The sequence below is a fragment of the Petaurus breviceps genome, unplaced genomic scaffold (genome assembly GCF_028583685.1).
Source record: "Petaurus breviceps papuanus isolate PSGF00001 unplaced genomic scaffold, PetGlider_PUasm1.0 582, whole genome shotgun sequence".
NCBI lineage: Eukaryota > Metazoa > Chordata > Mammalia > Diprotodontia > Petauridae > Petaurus > Petaurus breviceps.
The window spans coordinates 4,121,602-4,144,407 of NW_027186390.1; the positions used below are offsets into that span (position 1 = coordinate 4,121,602).

At 38.6% G+C, this 22,806-nt stretch overlaps 1 long non-coding RNA gene across 1 annotated transcript in view; it reads right to left on the reverse strand.

Annotated features, from left to right (window-relative positions):
- Positions 1 to 314: 314 nt before the first annotated feature.
- LOC138173429 (uncharacterized) overlaps positions 315 to 22,806 on the reverse strand; it is a 41,094-nt gene continuing 18,602 nt past the window's right edge. Inside the window, exons 4-5 of the long non-coding RNA XR_011171387.1 lie at positions 1,664 to 1,755; positions 315 to 1,115 (exon numbers count right to left, since the gene is read on the reverse strand). This is a non-coding gene — a long non-coding RNA (uncharacterized lncRNA). The remainder of the gene's footprint in view (positions 1,116 to 1,663; positions 1,756 to 22,806) is intronic.

Sequence of the window (22,806 nt, forward strand, 5' to 3'; positions counted from 1 at the left end):
GGGGGGGGGGGGGCGGCCAGGTAGCACAGCGAGTAAGAGCACCGGCTCCAGTGTTGAGAAGACCTGGAGATTGAATCCCGGGCTCAGACACTTAGCACCCACCCAGAAACACCTGGCCGTGTAACCTTGAGCAAGTTACTTAACCCCAATTGCTTAGGGGAACCCAGGTGGCTCAGCGAGTAAGAGCACCAGCTCCAGTGTCGGGATGACCTGGATCAAATCCGGGCTCAGATACTCAGTACCACCCCCAGAAATAATAACTGGCCGTGTAACCTTGAGCAAGTTATTTAACCCCAATTGCTTTAAAAAAAAAAAAAAGAAAAAAAAGATTTAAAGTGGGGATATTGATCGATATGAGATGAATGGGATTTAGGATATGGATATCGAGAAGAGAATATCATCAGAGCCAGAATCAGTCCACAAAGAAAGGGCAAAGATTTTTGGAGCAAGCTCCAAAGGCCAATTAACTCTTTAATTTACACTTCCCCCCCCCCTTCCTCCCCACAGAGATACTCAACTCTCTGATTCACCTGGATGGTATAGGATAAGTGGTATATGGAACATTGGTTTGTTTTTTTTCCCAAAATCCTAATTCAAAGTGTATTCCCAAATCAGTTTGCCAATTTAAATGAGAAGAGAATAACAGCAGGACAGAAAGACAAATTATTATTTCCCAAGTAGAAATGCTGTTTAACCATAATGGAGTTTTAATAAGTACTGGGAAGAAGTGGTTTTTCATATCCTTTTCATATCTTTCCCATATTGTTTTTTGCAGAGTCTAGCCGTCTGACTACATGAACCTGAAACTTCAAAGAAATATTCCTACAAATGTGAAATAGTGAAAACATAGCTATCCCTTCCCCCAAGCCATTCCCCTTTCCATTTCTTCTTCCAGCCATGATATTATTTTAATCATCCTCAAAGAGGTTATGGAAGGAGGGCGTGGGGGAGAGGGAGGTGATAAGGGGATAAACGATGTAATAATTGTCCTTAGACAAAGGAAGGGGAGAAGGAGGAGATATAAAGGGCTAAGACAATGAAGAAAAATACACAGGTTCATCTGTGATGCAAGGCCTGCCATCCCCCAGATGTTGCCAAAGCATCCGGATCGCTGCCTGCAAGAAAAATTGGATTAGTCACAATCTTGTCTCCTAATGGACACACTCTGTGATCTTTAGAGCTTCATTTACTGGGTTAATAGTGCTTTGCCTGAGTTCCTTTGCTATGAAAAAAAAAAACCTGTAAGAAGAAATATTCTGGGTGCAGTCCACAGCCACTGACACGAGTAATATCATATTCATCACAGACAGACCTCGTATCTCATTACCGCTGAAGAGTTGCCCCCAAGGCATCTGAGCTCAGTCAGGCCAGGCCTATCATGTGGAACCGTTCAGGTATATTGTGAAATGATTTAATGCGATAATAATGTCCACTTTGCGAGATAGATTATGTTTTTTATAGTGGCTGATGGTTAATGAATGATACATTAGCAAACATCACTAAAACATTATTGGGAAATGCAGATGGAGAGATAGTAACTCCTGGAGTTCTTTTCTTCTTTTTTTCTCCCTATTGTGTGTATGCATCACATTCCAACACCCCCACCATCACCCCCACCACCCCCCCCCAAACTGGATGCATAAAGATGAAAAGCAGAACTTACAAGAATCGGGAAACTTAATTTCTTTTTTTAAGCTACCAGCTGTGTCTCTTTTTCTCTCAGCCTCTCCTTCTTAACCCAGGGAGGGAGGCATGCTAAAAAAAAAAAAAAACATTCAAACATGAACTGAAATATCTCTTCTTAAATCAAATGAGAATCAATGAAAGTGCAAACCTGAACAAATACATTATGTGTTGACCCAGTTTATTAGATGAAGCTGTTTCCCCTGATTTGATTTATCTGGCAATACACTGCTCAGCTGTGAAATGAGATAAGAAGAGCTTCGTCACCTTATTTACTATATTATGGCGGGCGCCCGCTAGCACCACCATGGTTAAGGGTCTGTCAGCATTTCTATTACAAACCCCTATTTTCGGGAGCCTATAACTGGGCTGTAAAGATTCACTCCCAGATGTACCATGGCATGGGAGGCCATAACCCAGAGGACAGAATTGGAAAGGATACATGTCATTCTGTTCAGTTATTTACAAGCATTGTTGCTGAACAGCAGAGAGGAAATGCAAATCCCCAATCTCTCAGAGTTGAGAGGTGCCTGCCAGGGATCTGGACCCCTGAGGGAGGGGACAGAGAAATGACCAGGGCTATTTTTTTTTTACTTGGACTCTGTATTTTTGCTGGATATGCACTTCTTTAAAATCCCTTCAAAGCAGACTTGACAAGCTGGTACTTCTTTAGGATCTATCTTCTACCATCTACAAATTCTCTAAAGGAATAAAATGGTTGGAATAGGTATACTACTGTGATTTAGCTAGGAATCCCTGCCTAAAGATTTAGGGTTGACCTAAATGCCTCTAAAATATCTAGATACCTTAATAAAACAAGACAGGGGGAGGAAGATAGGGAAGAGACAGAGACAGAAAAAGAAGTGGGGAGGAAAAAGGGAGAAAGAGGAGGAAGAGAGAGGAGGGTAGAAAGAAAAAGAGGGAGAGATTTGGAGTAGGAGGGAAGGAGAGAGAGACACATACAGAGAAGACAGAGAAGAAAGAAGGGAGGAGGAAGGGAAGAAGAGAGAACATGAAATGTACTCAGAGAGATGGTCTCAGAAACAGTAAGATACAGGTTCAAGTTATGCTTCTGACACATACTGTATGCCCCTGGGCAAGTCACTTAGTTTCTCAGGGCCCTAGAAAATTCTATAAGACTATAAATTACAGAGAGATTGACCATACATCTTGTCATAGGGAATTGCTGATAGCTCCCTACGTCAATAAAACCCCAAGTCTGATGAAAAAATAGATTTTTATATATGATGTGATATATGAATATAAATTATATGTTGTATTATATAAAGGAACAGCACCCCAAAAATTTCTTTTCATTTTTATTTAGCCTGATTTTTCCACTTCTGGTATGGAGAGTAACATGATATATATATATATATATATATATATATATATATATATATGAGATGCTATATATAAATATAAGAGGAAAAAAAATACTATAATCGGTACTGTGACAGAGAAGCTGCTACTGTCATTTCTACTTAAACCCACAGAGAGTTTCCCTAAACAGGGTTATGCCTCTCAAGCCTTAGGCAATACATTTCAACCCCCTAGCTCTTAGTTTCTTCATCTGTAAAATGCTCCAAGGTTCCTTCTAGGTCTTGGGCTCTGACCTGTGATCTTTTGTCCACTGAATTTGATAATGAAACAGTATTATTTTGAGTAAAAAAGGATTTTTTTTTGCTTTTTTGGAGGGGGGAGGGCAAGGCAATTGGGGTTAAGTGACTTGTCCAAGGTCACATGGCTAGTAAGTGTCTGAGGCTAGATTTGAATTCAGGTCCTCCTGACTTCAGGGCCTGACTTCACTGTGCCACCTGGATGCCCCAAAAAGGATTTTTTTTTTATTTCAGTGAAGCTGTGAGAGTTGAACATGATTTCTTTAAGATAAATCAGGTTTCTTATGAAAATTTGAAAATATAAACAGAGATTCAAATTTTCTTCCCCATAAGATTATTTGTGAGCTAAAATTAATTTTACACACATAATATTAATAGTCTTCACCACTAAGGCATTCTCAATAGCTCACTGCCCCAAGAATCAAATCTAGTCCTTGCTCTATAACTCACTGGCTTATAAACCCTCCATAAACATAAATCAATGAGATTATAAAGGGCTCTTTTTGTTCCCCAAAATTGCTAAAGATCCTAATGAACATAGAGCAGCTAGGTGGTGTAATAGAGTGTTGGACCTAGAATCAGAAAGACTCCTTTTCCTGAGTTTAAACCTGCCCTCAGATACATACTAGCTGTGTGTCCCTGAGCAAGTCATTTTACCTTGTTTGCCTCAGTTCCCTCACCTGTAAAATGACCAGGTAAAGGAAATGACAAATTACTTCAGTATCTTTGTTAAGAAAATCTTCAGTGAGGTCACAAAGAGTCTAACACAATTAAAAATCAACCAAACAAAAACAATTTCTGCACTGGACTTCTCAGAACCTTGGAAGATAAACTAATTGGCTTCTGAAAGTGGATTTTACACAAGTTGCACTTCCTACCTTCTTTATTCATTTAATACAAGTAAAACATCTTATCATCCTTGTCTCTCAGTTTTATTATTGTTATAAGCCAGTAAGTGTCTGAGGTCAGATTTGAACTCAGGAAGAGAAGTCTTAGTGGTTCCAGGACTGACACTCTATCCACTGTGTCATCTAACTGCCTTGACTTTTAGCACCCCTCCTCAAAAGCTGAGTCATTAGCTCATGCTTACATTAAGCACCCCAGAAATTCATTAAATACTTGTTGATTGACATATTCAAAAGTCTGCATTTCACTACTCAAGTAATGTCCACAGAAAAGAATTTTTGAGACTAGTTTAAATTTCTCAGGTCTGAGAGTCAGGGTCATGCTGGGCCTAAGGAAAAGAAACTTTGGTGTAAGCAGAAAGCCCAATGACTTATAGCAAAGACACATATGATACGTGGCTTTCATTTCATGACACAGGAAACTAGAATTGTGATAAATTCCACTGACATCACACTCTACTACTAAACCGCCCTCATTATATATAATAGCCTGAGAACTTGTCATGCCCAGATTTCCTCCTAAAAAGTATATATTTTTCACTTTTTACAGGCTTCTAGAAACCTTTCCCACACAAAAGAGATCTGAGTTAAGCAAGCTGGAGTCCTATGTTTTCAGTCATTACTGTCATGAGAGGCAAGCATTTTTCCTTTAATTCAGAACATGCTAGTCTTTCTGTGAGGGACCGTTACCTTTAATTTCCTCAATGCCTTTCAGTTGTAGAGAAAGATGCAGCCAAGGAGTTCATAAACGTGTGTATGGGTAATTTATTTTGAAGTTAAAAAAAATAAAGAAGATAGAAGCAGGTGATTGTGGAAAAAGAAGAACACCTAGTTCAGTCCTGTAAAAATGGTGTCAGAAGCTCAGAAGGAGCTAACACAAGCAAGGAAAACTGAAAACCACTACAATTCCAGTTTTCTTACACTCCACTCCTCTCTGAAATCTATGACCTAGTGACACTGGCCACTTGCTATTCCTGCCACATTACATCTCCGGACCATGCCTTTTCACGGATTGTTTCCCACCCTTTCTTCTCCTTTGCTCCCTGGCTTCTCTTGCTTACTGCAAGACAGCCCAAATCCTCCCTTCCCACTTCTCTCCCCACCTCGTGTGCCTTCCCTGAGATTATCTGCCCATGACACTGTATGTGTTTTATATGTGCATGGATGTTCGCATGTTCCTTAAGGTGGGCACCATAGTTTTGATTTTCTTTGTATCCAAGGTGCCAGGCACACAGTAAGCACTCAATAAATGCTTGTGGCTGACTCATTTGAGCTATAGTGGAGAATCAAAGAAAAGATGGCACTGTTGCTTGAAAGGGAGGAGAAAACAGCACACATTGGAAAGAAGGCAATGCTTACTCAATTCACATTTGGTTTTTGTTTCCCATCCAAAGAGAATGAAGCTTTGAATTACAAAGTTGAAAGAATAGCTAAAAGACAGTATGAGTAAGGGACATAGTGTGACAGTATTTAGTTGCCCTTAAGGAGATCAAGTTCATAGGATAAGCATTCAAGCCTTGGGGGCTGAGAAAATGGGGTGTTTGGGGCTATCTTTGAAAGTTTATGGAAAACAGGAAATGTGACACAGAACTGAAGAAGGAGAAATGTTTTGATTTTTTTAGGAAGTCATTGGAGTTTGAGAATTATAGGCCAGTGAACTTGTCTTCGATTCTTGGCAAAATTATAGAATAGATAAATGGTTGGGGAATGTCAAGAAAAGAAAGCAGTCAACACAAAGAGTCAGCACGGCTAAGGGATGACTAAACTGGGCTGGATTAAACTTTATTTCCTCTTTTGAGAAGCCTAGTAAACTGGCAGCTCAAAAGAATGCTGTAGCTCAAGGGTACTTTGATTTTAACCAAGATTGACAAAAGCTCTCTTGCTGTTCTTGTGGGGAAAGTGCCCAGATGTGGAACAGATGATAGTACAAAAGGTGGGTTCAGAATAGGTTGCATGGCTGGTCCCAAAGAATAGTCATTAATTATTTTATATCAACTTGGAAGGAAGTTCCATTGGAGGATCCTAGGGATCTGTGCTTGGCCTGGTGCTTTTAAATGTTTTTATCAATGACTTGGGAAAAAAAAAGCATCTATAACAATGACTGTCAAATCTGAAAATACCACCAAATCAGGAAGGATGGCTAATAGGCTGGATGACAGAGCCAGGAACCAAAAGGATCTGGACAAACTAGATCCAATGTTAAGCCAAAATTAAAAGTATAAATGTAAATCTTACACTTGGATTCTAAAATGATCTTCTTGGGGTGGCTAGGTGGTACAGTGAATAGAGCACTGGCCCTGGAGTCAGGAGGACCTGAGTTCAAATCCAGGCTCAGACACTTAACACAAAAAACTAGCCATGAAACCTTGGGCAAGTCACTTAACCCCAATTGTCCTATCTTCCCCCCTCCAAAAAAAAAAAGAAAAAAAAGAAAATGATCTTCTCAAGAACCAAATAAAATATAATTTTCTGACCCTAGCATTCAAGACCCTACCAACCTAGAGCCAAGCTAACTTTCCAGTCTTAACTCACACTACTTTCCAGTGAGTATGTTCCGGTCAGACTGGACTGCTTCTCATTCCCTGTACTTATCTCATTCTTTCCCATCTCCATGCCTTTGCTTATACTGTCCCACATGACAGAAACAGATTCCAGCTTCCCTCTTCACCTACTGAAGTCCCTCCCTTCTAAGCTTCTTGGAAGTAGGACCTGTCTTTTGCCTTTCTCTGTCTCCCCAACCCTTAATACAGTGACTAAAACATAGCTGGTGTTTGATAAAGGCTAGATGATAATGCTGACTGACTCCTTTCCTTTAAAATTCAATTTTTGTGCTGTCTCTTCCGTGTGTTATCTCTTCTCTTACCCCTTCTCCCCATCCAATCCCAAACTAAATGGTTGTCCCCCTCCAGAGAGACCTCATGGCTCTTTGCCTTTCTCTTATATGTATCCCAATTTCCCTTGAATTATTCTCATTTGTATATTTCTTCCCTTGCATCAACACCATTAGATTACATGATTGGGGTAACTCAGCTTGTCCTCTCCCTCTCCCTCTCCTTCTCCTCTCCAAAGAAAGGTAAATTTTGATTGCCAGAAGCTGCCCACTAAACTTGGGGTTTACTGGCTAGATTTCTTTTTCTTTCCTTCCTTCCTTCCTTCCTTCCTTCCTTCCTTCCTTCCTTCCTTCCTTCCTTCTTTTCTTCCTTTCTTCCTTCTTTCCTTCCTTTCTTCCTTCCTTCCTTCTTTCTTTCTCTTTCTCTGTGTCTCTGTCTCTCTGTGTGTCTCTCTCTGTCCTCTGCCTGTCTCTCTCTGTCTCTGTCTCCGTTTCTCTCTCTCTGCCTCTGTCTCTCTCTCTGTCTCTCTGTCTGTCTCTCTCTCTCTCTCTGTCTCTTTCTTCTTTCACGAAAGCTTAAACCTAGTTCACTCTGCAGCTCATAGATTGGGCCACAATAGGTCCCTGCCCAAGCTCCACTTAATGGCTGTATTTTGGGCCCTCCTGGCTTAGAGTGAATATCTATGGTAACTGTTTCTCTTTGGAACAGCAACCCTGAAGGTCTTCCCCTCCCAGCTTGATTTTTTTTTCTTTTTCTAATTAAAGGGACCATCCCTTGACTCACTTAAAGAGGCCTATTCACTGAATGGGTTTTACCTTTCTCTAAGTGAGTATGTGAAAAGGCCTTAGCCTAAATGGGCCAGGGTCTCCCACTGTATTCTGGGCCATCTCCAGTCATCCTGATCATTATCTGGTCACTGGATCCAGATGGTTCTGGAGGAGAAAGTGAGGCTGGTGACCTTGCACAGCCCTCCCTCACTCAAATCAAAGTCAACTGCAAGTCATGTCATCATTTCCCTGATGCCATGGTCTTCTTTGAAAACGAAGGCCAAATACAAACAACAACAACCTAGCACAGTTATCAGCTAATAAATGTTATTAGATTGGATTAGGGAAGAAGTCAGACAGCACCCAACTTCTCTTTTCTTCCTTCCTCCCCATCAACCAGATCAGGCTTTGGGTTTCAGGGATTACTAGCTAGCTGAGCAGCCTTGATTTGGTCCTTTCTTTTCACAAGACTCAACTACCCCCCAGAGAACCTAAATACCAACCTTGGAGTTCAAGGGCTTCAAGTGACCAGTGATTTCCCATCTCACTCAGCTCATTTTTGGCACAGAGACCTTCAACCCAGGAATGTCTATCAGTACTTCAGACTTCATCTGTACAGTCTGACATCAGACTCAGCAGGTTTTTATTGCTCAGATTGGTAGCTCATTATGTTGAGGTTTAGGGGTGCTGGGACCCCAAAATAGTGACAAAGGGGTCTTACCCAAATGAATTCTGCCCAAACCTTCTTTCAGCCAAAGGAAGACAAAGTTTATTAAAGATCTGCCATATTAGGTAGACTCTTAAGGAATCTGAACATTTGTGACACTTGCATTGACAAGTGGGCCAGATAGAATCTGAACACTTTCATGGAGGCAAGACGGATCTTATATACAGACTGTGGGAGGGATCTAAGAGTAACCAAGTAGTCTGGGATAACTTGGGGGGAGGGAAATATAGGGAAGGTCTTGATGGTAGTGGTCAGTAGGCTGGGCTGACTAGAGGCCAGAGGCCAGGAATCAAGAGAATGGGATTTTGATAGAATCAAGGGTATAAAGTAGTCAGAAGCAATCCAGAGGTAACAGAGATTTGGGCATAGCAATAATGAAAAACTTAGAGCCTCAGGCCAATGCCAGATCAAGTGGGAAGATTCAAGGAAAGTTAAAGGGGGCCCCAGAGCTTCTATCCCATCAATTAGTAGTCAGTAATAACAATATATTTGGAAATGTTCCAGTTTACACCCACCTAGAACAGCCTTTTAAAATACCCCAGAGTAAAAAGGGAGACAGTATCAGAAATATATTCTAAGACACTGTAATGTATCCTTCATTTGTAATACCCATTATGTTCCAAGTAAGGAAAGGAGAAATACCAACTTTTATTATGTGGAAGCAGTATTTCAAAAGAGGCTTGCCTGTTTCGCCAGTCCACTTCCCTGTATCACTAGGACATGGTCACTTACACAATATCTATTTCTACATGAACTTTGTGGAATGTCCATATAACATATTTAAAAGGCTATGGGGTAATATCACTCATCTTCATGGCCTCCTTTATGATGAATAAAACTTATCTGATTTTGAATTGCAAGAGGAAAAGAAAAGAACATACACGACATTGGTTTTTGGTCAAAGTGATCAATGATTTTCCCCACCATAGAACCAACACTTTATAAGCAGCAAATGGAGTGTGTAGTTAGGATACAATGGGCTTTGTCAATATCCTGGCCCCATAGGAATTGATACTACTGATTCTCATTTAGTAGGACATGTATTTTGAGTTATTGTTCTAGCAGAATGGAAGGGTTTGTACAAATCTTGTAGAATATAAGCTCTTTGAGACCAGAGACTACTTCATTTCTTTTTCTTCATTTCTTTATATTCTCAGTGCCCCGCACAATGTCTAGCATATAAAAGGTGCTTAATAAATAAATGGTCCCTGAATTGAACTGAATTAAATCTAGACACTTTCTTTCCCCAGGTTCACCTCTTAACCAAAGGTACATGTTTGTAAAATGAGAATAATACTACCTATAATACTTACCTTATAGGATTGCTATGAGACTCAAATGAGATAACATTTGTGTACTTCTGACCAAGCCTAGAACATTTTTCATATCACTTATTTTGCAGTTGGAGATGTGACTCCTGATTGGTGGAGAGAATGCTGAGGCAACACTGTGTACTTTCATGAGGGAGGAAGTTAGTGCTTTTGAGAAGAGAAGCATATATGGTTCCAGAAACTCTTGGGCAAAGACACGTGGGGAAAAAGAGAAAGACTTTAGAAGCAGCATAAACATAGGGTAAGCTAGCCCCTCAACATGCTTTTGATTTCTAGCTTGTCTCCCTATAGGCTTTAAAAAGCCAATTTTTCCTCTGATAAGATCAAGCACTCTCTCAGTGTGAACCAAGACTTCTCTCCCTTCTCACTCCCTGCTAAATAACTCATTCACAATTTGTGTTATTTGGTATATTCTAAACTACATAACTTTTCTGATGTCTGTTTGCCAATTGCTTAAATAAGTAAGCTTATTCTCTATTTATGATGGTCTATCGTATAGCTAGAATTTGGTGGGGATGAACTAAGCCAGGAAGTTTAAGCTAAGGATTACCCTTCTCCTCAAGAGCAGCCTGAGAAGTAGCTCACTTCTGAACCCCTAAAATTCATATGCCTAGGCTAGAGGTATCCAGAGATATTTGAGGAATGTGAGATATGAGTCTAGTCTGACACCCATCTCAGAAACTTGAGAAAAGAATGGTCAGTCTTGCAGAACTCTTGGGGCCAACCTGACTCTCCCCCATTCCTCCCCAGCTAGCTTGTTGGCAATACATACATAACTCCCTTGTTTTCCTCCCCTTCTCAAAGGTGGACTAGATGCCAGAGACATCTATCCATGCCACCTATGAGTCATGTCTATAGTTTAGACAACCCATGTGAACATACACCATCTTACATGGTCACACATATCTTACATACATATGGAACTCTGACAACTTCCGAATGTCATATAAATGTCAATTATTTTCTCCTCCCACCCTCCCCATAATATTCTGGCCCGTTATTCCCCTTTCTCTTTTTTCCCTCTCCACAAAGAGCTCAAAACAATAAACTGACTATATCTGGCAGGAATTGAAAAGGGGAAAACCAAAATGAGAGGCTTATGTTCAAGAGTTGTTTAAGGAGAAAACAACTGAGGTTTTTCTTTCTCCCACTTTAAACCATACCTATTATCAAGAGGGCAGTTAGGTGGTACAGTGGGTAGAGTGTTGGGCCTGGTGTCAGAAAGACTTATCTTCCTGAGTTTAAATGAGACCTCATATACTCTGTACCTTGTATGACCTTGGGCAAGTCAACTGTTTGCCCCAGTTTCCTCATCTGTAAAATTAATTAGAAAAGGCAATGGCAAACCATTCCAGCATTTTGGCCAAGAAAACCACAAATGTGGCCACAAAGAGTCAGATATAACTGAAACAACTTAGTAACAAATTATCAAGAGGAGAATTTAATTGCATACATTTTGTAGGACTTTATAGGCTTTTTTTAAGTACTCTAGCTGATTGTTCTTTTCTACCCTTCAAGTCTTAGAAAGTCCCATATTGTTCCTTCAATGGGAAGTGGGGGAACAAGATGTCCCAATAGTCCTAACTACCTCAAGAATGCCTAGTGAAGTAGGAAAAATCCCTGGACTAGGAGTCTAAAGGCCTAAGTAGTCATGACTCCATACCAACTAGCTATGTAACTTTGGGGAAACTACTTTAACCTTCTGGGGTTCACTTTCCTTATCTGTAAAATGAAAAGGTAAATTATATGGTTTCTAAGGTCCCATACTACTCTATGTTATGAGTATAGTGCTATGAACTCTCCTCCAAATCTAATCCCAGATCTAAACCCAATGAGTTATGTGACCTTAGACAAGTCATGTAACTTCACTCAAATTTAGGTGTAATTAGTACTGTCCAAAACACAAATGGACAGGAAGGGAAGGTAAAGGGTTCCCCTAACAGGAGGTCTTCAAGGAAAAACTGAACTATCTTCACTTAATTAGGGATGTAGTAGTGGAGGAAGCAGAGAGTGTTGTTCAGGCACAAATTGAACTAGAACACCTCTTCCTGCTCTGATTTCTGTGCTTCTCGGTTTGCAAAACAAGGATAATTCCTACTTAACTCACAGAACAGTTGTGAGACTCCCTGGAAGAGGATGGGACCAGGTCTGTGATTCTGTGGTATAGGAAACTTGGGCTGAGAAAATTACCTTTATCAATGCAGCCTGGCATCTTTCTCTACAACTCTTAGCCTCCAACACTCACCAATACATACAGCTATCCCTTCCACACTGGTGGATTAGGGGAGTAGCACCCCTGCAATCTGGAAAATCTGCAAAAATATTTTGGCCCTCCCTTCGTACCAGAGAAAAGCTGAATTTTTTCTTTCTTTTATAGGGTGTTTGTAGTACTTTATTGTAAAATTTGGTTATATTATGTAATACTATGCATATATTTTATGCACTTCTGAGTTTCTAAACTTTTTGTGTTCTCTGCTGGCATTCATATGTCATCTACAGATTCCTCAAAACGCCCCCAAAATTTCTATTTAATTTCTCATGTTGAACTATCATATAGTGAAACCACTATGGCGAAAGTCACGATGTGGAAGGGAAAACTGTAAATATAAAGTACGATTAAGATGAAGTCAGTGTAGAGTCTGTTGGAGGTGAATTACTGAGTTAATCAGTTGTGCTTTGTCCATTTTCAGCCACTGTACTTCAGTGGTGACTCAACAGAAGTACAAAATACTAGGGCAGCTGGGTGGTGCAGTGAATAGAGCACTGGCCCTGTAGTCAGGAAGACCTGAGTTCAAATCCGGATTGAGACACTTGACACATTTATTAATTGTGTGACCTTGGGCAAGTCACTTAACCCCAATTGCCTTGCCTTCCTCCATCCAAAAAAAAAAAGTAGAAATCCAAGGTTTGAGGAGGGAATGTAAGGAAGGGTGAAGACTTGAAGTCAAGCTATCTTTAGGGCAAAACCATGAACTAAGTATTTATCTTCATCATCCTCTCCCTAACTATTCAGTTCTCATTAATGCCCTCACCCAGGCATTTCATTGGGTCATCAGTTTAGAGCTGGAAGAGACCTTAGTCTGTCTAGTCTAGTCCAACACCCTCATTTTACAAAGTAAGAAACTGAGGCTCCAAGAGATTAGTGAAATTATTTGTTCAATACCAAGCAGAACATGGGTGTCTGATAAGGAATTCAACTGCAAGAATTCTTACTCCAAATGCAGAGGAAGCACATGCTTCCTCTCCCTCTATGCCATTTACAATAATAATGTTTTAGGAGATAAGCTTTCAGAGTATTTTAATTTTTTAATGGCCTCAGAAGATTAAAACCCATTAAGAAACTAAATCCAAAGAAACTAATCTCTAATAGTAGAATTCCAGACGAGTGGAGAAGCTATCTGGAAACAAGGGAGGTTATGAAGTCATGCAGCCCTCATGTCAATAAGCATTTTAGCTCAAAATGTGTAACAAGTATTACGCTAAGCATTGGGGATACAGAGAAAGCATTGAATAGTTACTGTTCTCAAGTGCTCACAGTCTAATGGGGAAGACAACATGCAAACTAACTATGTAGTACAAGCTATTGACAGGATAAGTTAAAGGTAATCAATAGAGACAAGACACTAACATGAAGCGGGTCAGGAAAGGCTTCTCACAGAAGCCTGAATTTTACATGGGCTTGAAGGAAGTTAGAAGGAAGAGATGAGAAGGGACAGCATTCCAGATACGGTAGACAGCTTAGTGAGAATGGATGTCCAGAGTCTAGAGATGAAGTCTGTTGTTCAAGGAACAGCAAGCAAAACAGTGTCACTGAATCAAAACTTTTGTGGTGGGCCTGGACTCATCTTCCTAAGTTGAAATCTGACCTCAGACACTTACTAGCTGTGTGACCCTGGACAAGTCACTTGACCCTGTTTGCCTCAGTTTCCTCATCTGTCAAATGAGCTAGAGAAGGAAATGGCAAACCACTGCGGTATCTTTGCCAAGAAAACCCCAAATGGGGTCACAAAGAGTTGGACACAATTCAACAACAGCAAGGCTCCTTTTAACATGAAGGTTATGATCCTGAGAACCTAACTCCTGTTAAAGTGTCCCTTCAAAGGGGATTTAAAGGTTTGTGTCTCAGTTAGACCCCCAGGGTCCAAGAGAGGTAAAGGCTGTTTAGGAAGCCGTTCCTAGGAGTAATAATGAATATATGGGAAATCTCATGTTTTGTCCACTATTTTCCACTTTTTGAAAGATAAAAACACTAAGTAGCTCTGGTAGAACTCTATTATACAACACAGCTAATCATTGCATGGAATCTCAATTTCTTCCCAAACAGGATAACTATTGTCAATTAAAGTCTTATGTAACATGACTAGCCTTAGGGCTTCTACCACATTATTTTATTACTTGTTACAGATTCATAGGACAAGTACATTTCACAGAACCTAAAAATCAATGACACTCACTAACTGTGTGACCTTGGGAAAGTCACTTAACCCTCTTTGTCTCAGTTTGCTCATCTGTCAGATAAGCTGAAGACGGGAAATGACAAACCACTACAGTATCTTTGCCAAGAAAACCCCAAATGGGGTCACAAAGAATTGGACACAACTGAAATGACTGAACCACCATCACCACCACCAAAGCAATGATTTGGCATAGCTATCTAGTGAAGTCACACTTTAAATTTAATCCACTTTCTTATATCTATGCCTAGAAAGCATTATCTCTTCATCTCTAACTTTCAAAATCCTCTTCTTTGTAGACTCAGTTCAAGTTCCACCTTCTCCATGAAGCCTTCCCTATTTACCTAGCTGAAAGAGGTTTTTCTCCCTCCTCAAAGTTTCCAAGAGTATTTGTCTCTCCTTTGTCCCCACCACACCTTACAAACATATTTACCTGTTTATCATAAGCCCTCTAATAGAAACTCCTTGGGGGCAAGAATTGAATCATTTTTTTTAACTTTGGATTCCTAGCCTAGCAATAGTGTTTGCATAAAATAAGATAAAGATTGAGCTTGTGAATTCCTAGATGAGAAAATGCCCTCTACTAATATAGGTTTGCACCTTCTGGTAGATTTGTAATCTAGAGAATTGACACTAAGAGGCTAGTTAAGTAATTTGCTGAGAGTCACACAGCAAGTGTATGTCATAGACAGGATGTAAACCCAAAGTCTGATCCTACCACACACTGGCCCCTGTATTTCCAATGCATCTAAGACCTTAGGATTAAAGGATCCCTGAGCAGTCTACAAAAATGCCGGCAGAGTGTTACTTTAATTGGGAGCTGAGATTGTATTTGAAAACTGCTTTCTAAAATAGGAGGGACCAGGTTCCCTATCTTTGTTCTGATTAATTAAACATGGCTTTTTAAAATTCATCCACTTGTTAGGATTCTGTCTAGAGATCTGCAAGTATGTTTTCAAACCCAAATTTGAACTTTGCAATGTGATTTCTTCTCCTATCATATCAGTTTTCATAATCATAATCAGTAGAGCATATCTTAAGGACCAACAAATTGGGAAGACAGAGCATGGCCCAGCCTTCCAGACCCCTTTTTGACTCTCATTCTTCACCCTACCTCTCCCTATATATGGCTCACCATAGCACTACCTCTCCATACACTGCTATCCTCAGCACAGAGAGGAAGATGCTTCTAAATAACGTGTTAGCCTGATTTGCTCAGGCTTGTTTTGTCTGGCAAATGAATTATGTAAACCTTATCCACCAGAAACTGTTTCAAGTCAATTAATTGTTGTAATTACTTAAGATTTCTTTTTAATGAATATGGCTCTCCAGGGATTAGATGATATCCTGTCATCTGTAGGGCCTGATAAATGAAATGTGATTTGTGGCTCACTGCAAACTGAACCCTTGTACTTGAGCAATGTCTCTTTCCTGGAACGTGCTCATTAAATGGAAGAAATGCCCTTGATGGAGTCAGGAACATTTATTATATGTGGTCCCCAGTAAGAATTGAAAGTGAGTGAATGAATGACTGCACTTACCCTTCCAATTCTCCTTCGTTCCTTCCCTCCCTTTGGAAGAAAATTAACCAAGCACATGACCCCAGGAATATTGCGCATTACATTCATTCCAACCTCACAGTTCCCATCTCTTATCTCCATTAGGGTCAATGAATTGAAGAGCTCAAACAGTCATTCAAGGATGAATTTGAAACTTATGCAGACAAATCAGTTATTTTTCCAGTGCCCACCTTATTCCTCTGTCCAGGTTTCTCTTTCTCAAAAATACAACTCTGTAAAAGATGAAAATGTAGAAGGACTCATCTTTTTCATGTGCATGCCTCATTTCCAAATACAATCAGGAAAAAAGAGCTTAGTTTCATCTCTATTGGATACAAGATAACACAACAAAATACTCTGAAGTCAATGCTGAATTCTTAAAATGAGGTGTTTTGTTTTGTTTTTAGTAAAAAATTTCCGAGTCAGGGTCTACACTGAAAAACAAATCACTAAGGAAATTTAAGCAATCTCTAATACAACTTGAGAAGCACATCTCCAGTATCTTCTCTATTCTTTCCAAGCAAACCATTTGGACTACCTTAAAGATAGAAAGATTTTTCCAGGTGCTTCTTATGAGCAGTCTTCCTATGAGTCTCATGGAAGTTCACATTGGGGCACTGAAGGCATGACCCCAAGAAAATATGGAAACATTTACAACACTACATACTTGTCTTTGCTGCCAAAAATAAAAGAAGAAGAAAATGTACATTTGCTTCATTGCACCTAAAACAAACCATTGAAATGCATAGTAGTTAGGAAGAAATTCTTCATTTTGGATGAAATAAACTTTTTAGCATAAAAATCTAACACTAACTGGAATACTAAAAATATAAATTGATTGGGATTTCTTTTCTTTATCTTGTGTTAGAGTTTGAACTATATTTCTTTTTTTCAGATAGCTATTATTACCATGTAGCATCAGTAAACATAAACTAAATATAAATAGGAAAAATAATGATATATGCCAACTGATTGTAAACAACAGGTTATATTCAACGTGACTTCTCTTCTAATATAACTAATGTCACAAACCCTAGTATAGCAAAAGAATCTAAAAGACATATCAGCAAATAAAAAACCAAGGATGAATGAATATATGAAAACATGCTTATTAAATGTTTCCCATATGTCAAACAGTTTAAGTGCTGAGGGTAAAAATACAAAAAAGTCTGAGACATATTAAGTAGTCTGATAGAGTGATGATATAAAATGCCTAAAAGAACACACACAAGTAATAGAAATCAGCATGCAAACCTAAAAGATAAGAGTTTGTTGAATACCTAAAATTTGTGAAGCTGGTAGATAGGTCTTAGGTCAATGAAGAAGGCTACTTGGAAAAAAAGAATTTTTAACTGAGTTCTCGAAATCTAGAAAAATATGTAATGAAAGAAGGGAAAGGCCAGGTTGGTTCATACTTAAGGGGAAGCTGGAACAAATAGGAAAGGAAGTATATAGGAAAGTGACAAGAATATACATTAAGATTATTTGAGAGCTGAATGGTGGGAAGTGTTATGTCACAAGGCCTTTCTGGTTTTACTGACTGAAAAGGGAATACAGGTATAGGTATATTAGAAAGTGAATGGATTTATGAAAAGTAGGACAGTATAGTGTCTTAAGTTCATGAGCAGACACTTGTGCATAATTTATTTGAGTATCAGCAACTATTTGGGTATACACCCTGTAACACCATCAATTAATCAATCAACAATCATCCTGCATCTGTTGCTTTGCCTGATTTAAACTCCACTATGGACCAAGATAACTCTCAGGTGAGTTCATCATCTCTAATCTATCACTATGAAGCTAACTCAAGCCTTGACTGACAACACCTCCCTGTCTCCCCTCTACTCCAATTGGAGGGCTGGAGGATGAAGTATTAAGCTCCTCCCAATGCCTTCTTTTAGAGATGTCTCCTTTCTGTTTCCTTTTTTGTCTGCCCTGCCCCATTAGATTGTAAGATTCTTGAGGGTGGGGACTGTCTTTCTTTTAATTGATTGTATCCTCAGATCTTAGCATAATACCTGGCACATATTAGGCATTTAATAAATGTTGATTGGATTGCATTGGATTATTGAACACCTACTGTGATGCCTAGTACTGCGATAGGTGCCATAAAGTACAAAATGTAGGATAGTGGATAAATGATGGAACAGAGTCAGAAAAAGCCTGAGTTCATCCTGTGTAGAGCATTTACTTGCCTTGTAAGTCTGAGAGGTAACTCATTCAACTTCTTAGCTACAGTTTCTTCATATGTACAATGGGGCTAATAAAAGCACCTATTTCATAAAGTTGTTGTGAAATTCAAATGAAATAAAGTATTAGAGTGCTTTGTGAACCCTAAAACTCTATATAAATGCTAGTTATTATCAAATGAAATATAAGATAGGGTTCTTGACAATAAGGAAGTCACAATATATTTTGAAAGAAAAGACATATACATTCAAAAAGTTGCCCTCAACAAGACCAGATACCAGTACAGACTTCTGTTTACCTCAGTGTCTTCCTAAAAGGATAAGATACTGTTGTCTAGAAAAGTTACTCAAATGGAAATTTTGATAATGCTGATAAAGTAGGCTAAGTTAGTAATCATAACTGTGAAAAATAATTTTATGAAAAGTTTCTCTGATAAAGGACTCATTTCCCAAATATATAGAGAACTGAGTCAAATTTATAAAAAATAAGCCATTCCCCACTTGTCAAATGGTCAGAGTACATGAACAAGGAGTTTTCAGATGAACAAATCAAAATTATAGTTATATTTTTAAAAATGCTCTAAATCACTGTTGATCAGAGAAATGCCAAGTAAAGCAACACTGAGATGCCACTCTATACCTATCAGATTGCCTAATATGGCAGAAAAGGAAAATGAAAAATATCGGAGGGGATAAGGAAAAATTAAGACACTAATTATTGATGGAGTTGTGAACTGATTGAACTATTCTGCAGAGCAATTTGGAGCTATGGTCAAATGACTATACAACTGCATACCTTTGACCCAGGAGCACTACTATTAAATCTATATCTCAAAGAGATTAAAAAAAAAAGGAAAAGAACTTGTATATATAAAATATTTATAGCAGCTCTTTTAGAGGTGGCAAAAAAATGGAAATTGAGGGGATATCCATCAATTGGGGAATGACTGAACTTGTTGTAACATATGATTGCGATGGAATACTATTATACTTTAAGAAATAACAAGCCAGATGACTTCAGAAAAACCTGAAAAGACTTACCTGACCTGATGCAAAGTGAAGTGAGCAGAACCAGAAGACCATTGTACACATTAAGAGCAATATTATATGGTGATAACCTGTGAATGACTTAGCTATTCTCAGCAATACAATGATTCAAGACAATTCTGATAGATTTATGATGAAAAAATGCTGTCCATTTCCAGAGAAAGAACTGATAGAGTCGGAATGCAGATCAAAACATCTTTTTTTAAGTTCATTTTTCTTGGACTTTTTTTGTTTGTGTTTTCTTTCACAACATGACTAATGTGGAAATATGTTTTGTATGACTACACATGTATAACTTCTATCAATGCCTGCCATCTTGAGATGGAGGGTGAAAGAGGGAGGAAGAGAATTTGGAATTAAATTTTTTTTAATGAATTTTACATGCAATTGGGGGGAAATAAAATATTAAATAAATATATTTGAAAGCAAAAAAAAGTTAAGTAAATTACAGATAGATAGAGATTGTCCAGAGTAAAGATGATATTTAGAAAGCAGATGAAGGCCAGTTTGAAGAAATCTGAAAGAGTTAAAAATTCCCTCATCAAGGGTTTTGGAAGCATAAATGGAGAATTTCAGCACAGCTAGATGGCCGTTTATGTGGAAAAGATCCAAGTATTTTAGTGAACTACAAGCTCAGTAGGAGTCAGAAATATGACATGGTGGTCAAAAGAAGTAATACAATTTTAAGAACACAATATCCAGGAAGAGGAAGAGATAGTCCTGATGTATTCTGCATTTGATTAGACCATATATGGAAGATATTGTTTATTCCTGGTTACCACATTCTAGAAAGAACTTTAGGAAGCTGGAACACAACCAGCAGAGTTGTCAAGATGGTGAGGAGACACAAAACTATACATAAACATTTTTTGGAATTGGGGAAGTTTATCTAGATATGAGAAGATCTAGTAGAAGAGAGATGAAAGCTATAATCAAGTATTTTAAAAGTTGCCATGTGAAAGAGGAAATAGACTTACTTTGCTTGGTCCCAGAAGCTATCAATCAATACATACATAATTATTATGTCCACTATGTTCCAAGGGCACCAGAATAGACTTCTGTTAATGTCTGTGGCTTTTAAGAGGATAAGATACAGCTAGGTGGCCCAGTGGATAGAGTGTTGGGCCTGCAGTCAGGAAGATTCATCTTCCTGAGTTCAAACCCAGACTCACACTTACTAGCTGTGTGACACTGGGCAAGTCACTTTACTCTATTTGTCTCGGTTCTTCACCTGTAAAAATGAGCTAGAGAAGGAAATGGCAAATTACTCCAGTATCTTTGGCAAGAAAACCCCAAATGAGGTCACAAAAAGAGTCAGATACAACTGAAAAAAAATGGACAACAACAATTATGTTCCAAGTGTTGTTCTGAGTGCTAGTTACAAAAACAAACTTGAAACTATCCCTGCCCTTTACTGTAATAACTTACATTCTACTTAGGAGATAACATGTGCAAATATAAATATATACAAAATAAATAATTGGTAGTTGGAATGGGCAATAAAGGCTACAGATTAAAGATGGTAGTTAAGCTGAGTTTTGAAGGAAACAAGGAATTGTAAAAGGTGAATGTGAAAAGGGAATGTATTCCAGGTGTGAGGGAAAAACGATGCAAAGCCATGGAGATGGGACATAGAGTGAAAAACAGAAAGGAGGTCAGTTTGGATGGACCACAGAGGGCAAAGTGAGGAGTAACTTGCATCACAAGACAGGAAAAATAGGTCATATCAAGGCCATGAAGGACTCCAATGATGAAGTTGAAGTCTTTTTATATAGATGGTCTTTGAGAGTTACTGACCCCAAAATGTTATCACTTTCACACCAAGGTAATGATGAGCTTGTCCAAGCTTACTTAGGCCAGACCTTTTTTACTAATTAAAATAATAGCTAGCATTTTTATAGCACTTTAAATTTGCAAATAGGCTTGCTTTGCTTGGTCCCAGAAGCTATCAATCAATACATACATAATTATTGTGTCCACTATGTTCCAAGGGCACCAGGATAGACTTCTGTTAACGTCTGTGATTTTTAAGAGGATAAGATACAGTCAGGTGGCCCAGTGGATAGAGTGTTGGATCTTTTGATAGAGTGTAGATCCTTTGATACCCTAGTGTCTCCACTTACTCTCTCTATGTCTTAGCCACCTCTCTTCTGACTGGTTCTATCATCAGTTGAGCTAGTTTTTAAAGTAATGTTTTCATCCAAAGACTGGACCATCTTATTATTGATATTTCTATATTGAAATTCAAATTTTTTCTCTCTACAGGTGTTTCAATTACCACAAATGTGTTCTCAATTTTTAATTGTACTATATAGATTTTTAAATATGGTTGTAAATTCTAGTACATAGAGATAGAATAGAATAGAATCTGTGCTGGATTTGGACTCAGAAGATGTGGGTTCAAATCCTGGTTCTGCTGCTTATGTAGTTTAGAGTAAGTCACTTTACTAATGTGAACTTCGGTTTCTTCATCTTTAAAATGAGGGAATTGAATTAGAAAGTACTAATGTCCCTTCCAGCTTGAAAGCTATAATCCTACCACTCTAAAGCATGAATCCTTCATTACATAATAGGAATTTGTGACCATATGATGGATGAATCTTTGAGAATGGCCACATGTCATAATAATGCCCAACATGCTTTGGAGATCAATGAATTCTAACTTCCTTCCTCCCACTAAGCAAAGAGCTCTTGGAGTATATATGTCTTCATTCAAATATAGTAACATCACGTTCTTTGATGTTCTCTTTCATTATTTCTGGGAACATTTCATTATGTTGCAATAGAAACATGATAGTGTTGGTGCTGAACAACCCACTCTGCATCATACGCATTTATAGATAGAAACGCATTCAGCTTTGCTCTGTACACAGAAGGAAGATTGAATAGACAGAAGGATCAAATCCTTTGGACAGGGAAGGGCTCTCTAAGAGAGTTATAATAGATTATTTCTGTCCAGTATTGGTTCTCCCATCTGGCAATATCTTTAAGACATGTTTTCATGCTGATTGAATCCCTCTCTTTTTAAAAATCAGTTCTTAATAAAGATGCTGAAGAGGTAGTGTGCCTCAGAGGCAGAAAAGCCAAGATTTAGCCTTAGCCCTGACCCATCCTGGCTCAATGACCTTGAGCAAGTTATTCGACCTCTTAATGACGCAGGCAACTTTCTAAGACTATCAGTCACAGAACAAGTGCCAACATACAGTGGATCAAACTTCCTAGTAAAAGGTCTTTGGATCTGTTTTTTAAAATATTTTTATAATCATATTTCAATATAATGAGCTTCCTTTGTAATCCTATATATTTTATCTTATGTATTGAAAATATTCTGAGAAAGGGTCTAGAGGTTTCACTAGACTGTCAAAGGAATCCATGACAGAAAAAAGTTGAGAACAGTTTCATTAAGGGTAATTTCCCCTTCAAAGGAGTTTCCAATTTCAAAACAAATAAATAAACAGATTAGAAAAAAATTAATTGGTAGATGAATGAATGGATAAATGGATGAATATATAGAGGGAGTAAAGAGGAAAGGAAGAATAGAAAAAGAAAGGAAGAAAGAAAGAAGGGAAGGAGGGAAGAGAGAGGAAGGCAGGCAGAAGGAAAGGAAGGAAGGTGGGAAGGCAGGCAGGCAGGAAGGAAGGAAGGAAGAGAAGAGAAGAGAAGAGAAGAGAAGAGAAGAGAAGAGAAGAGA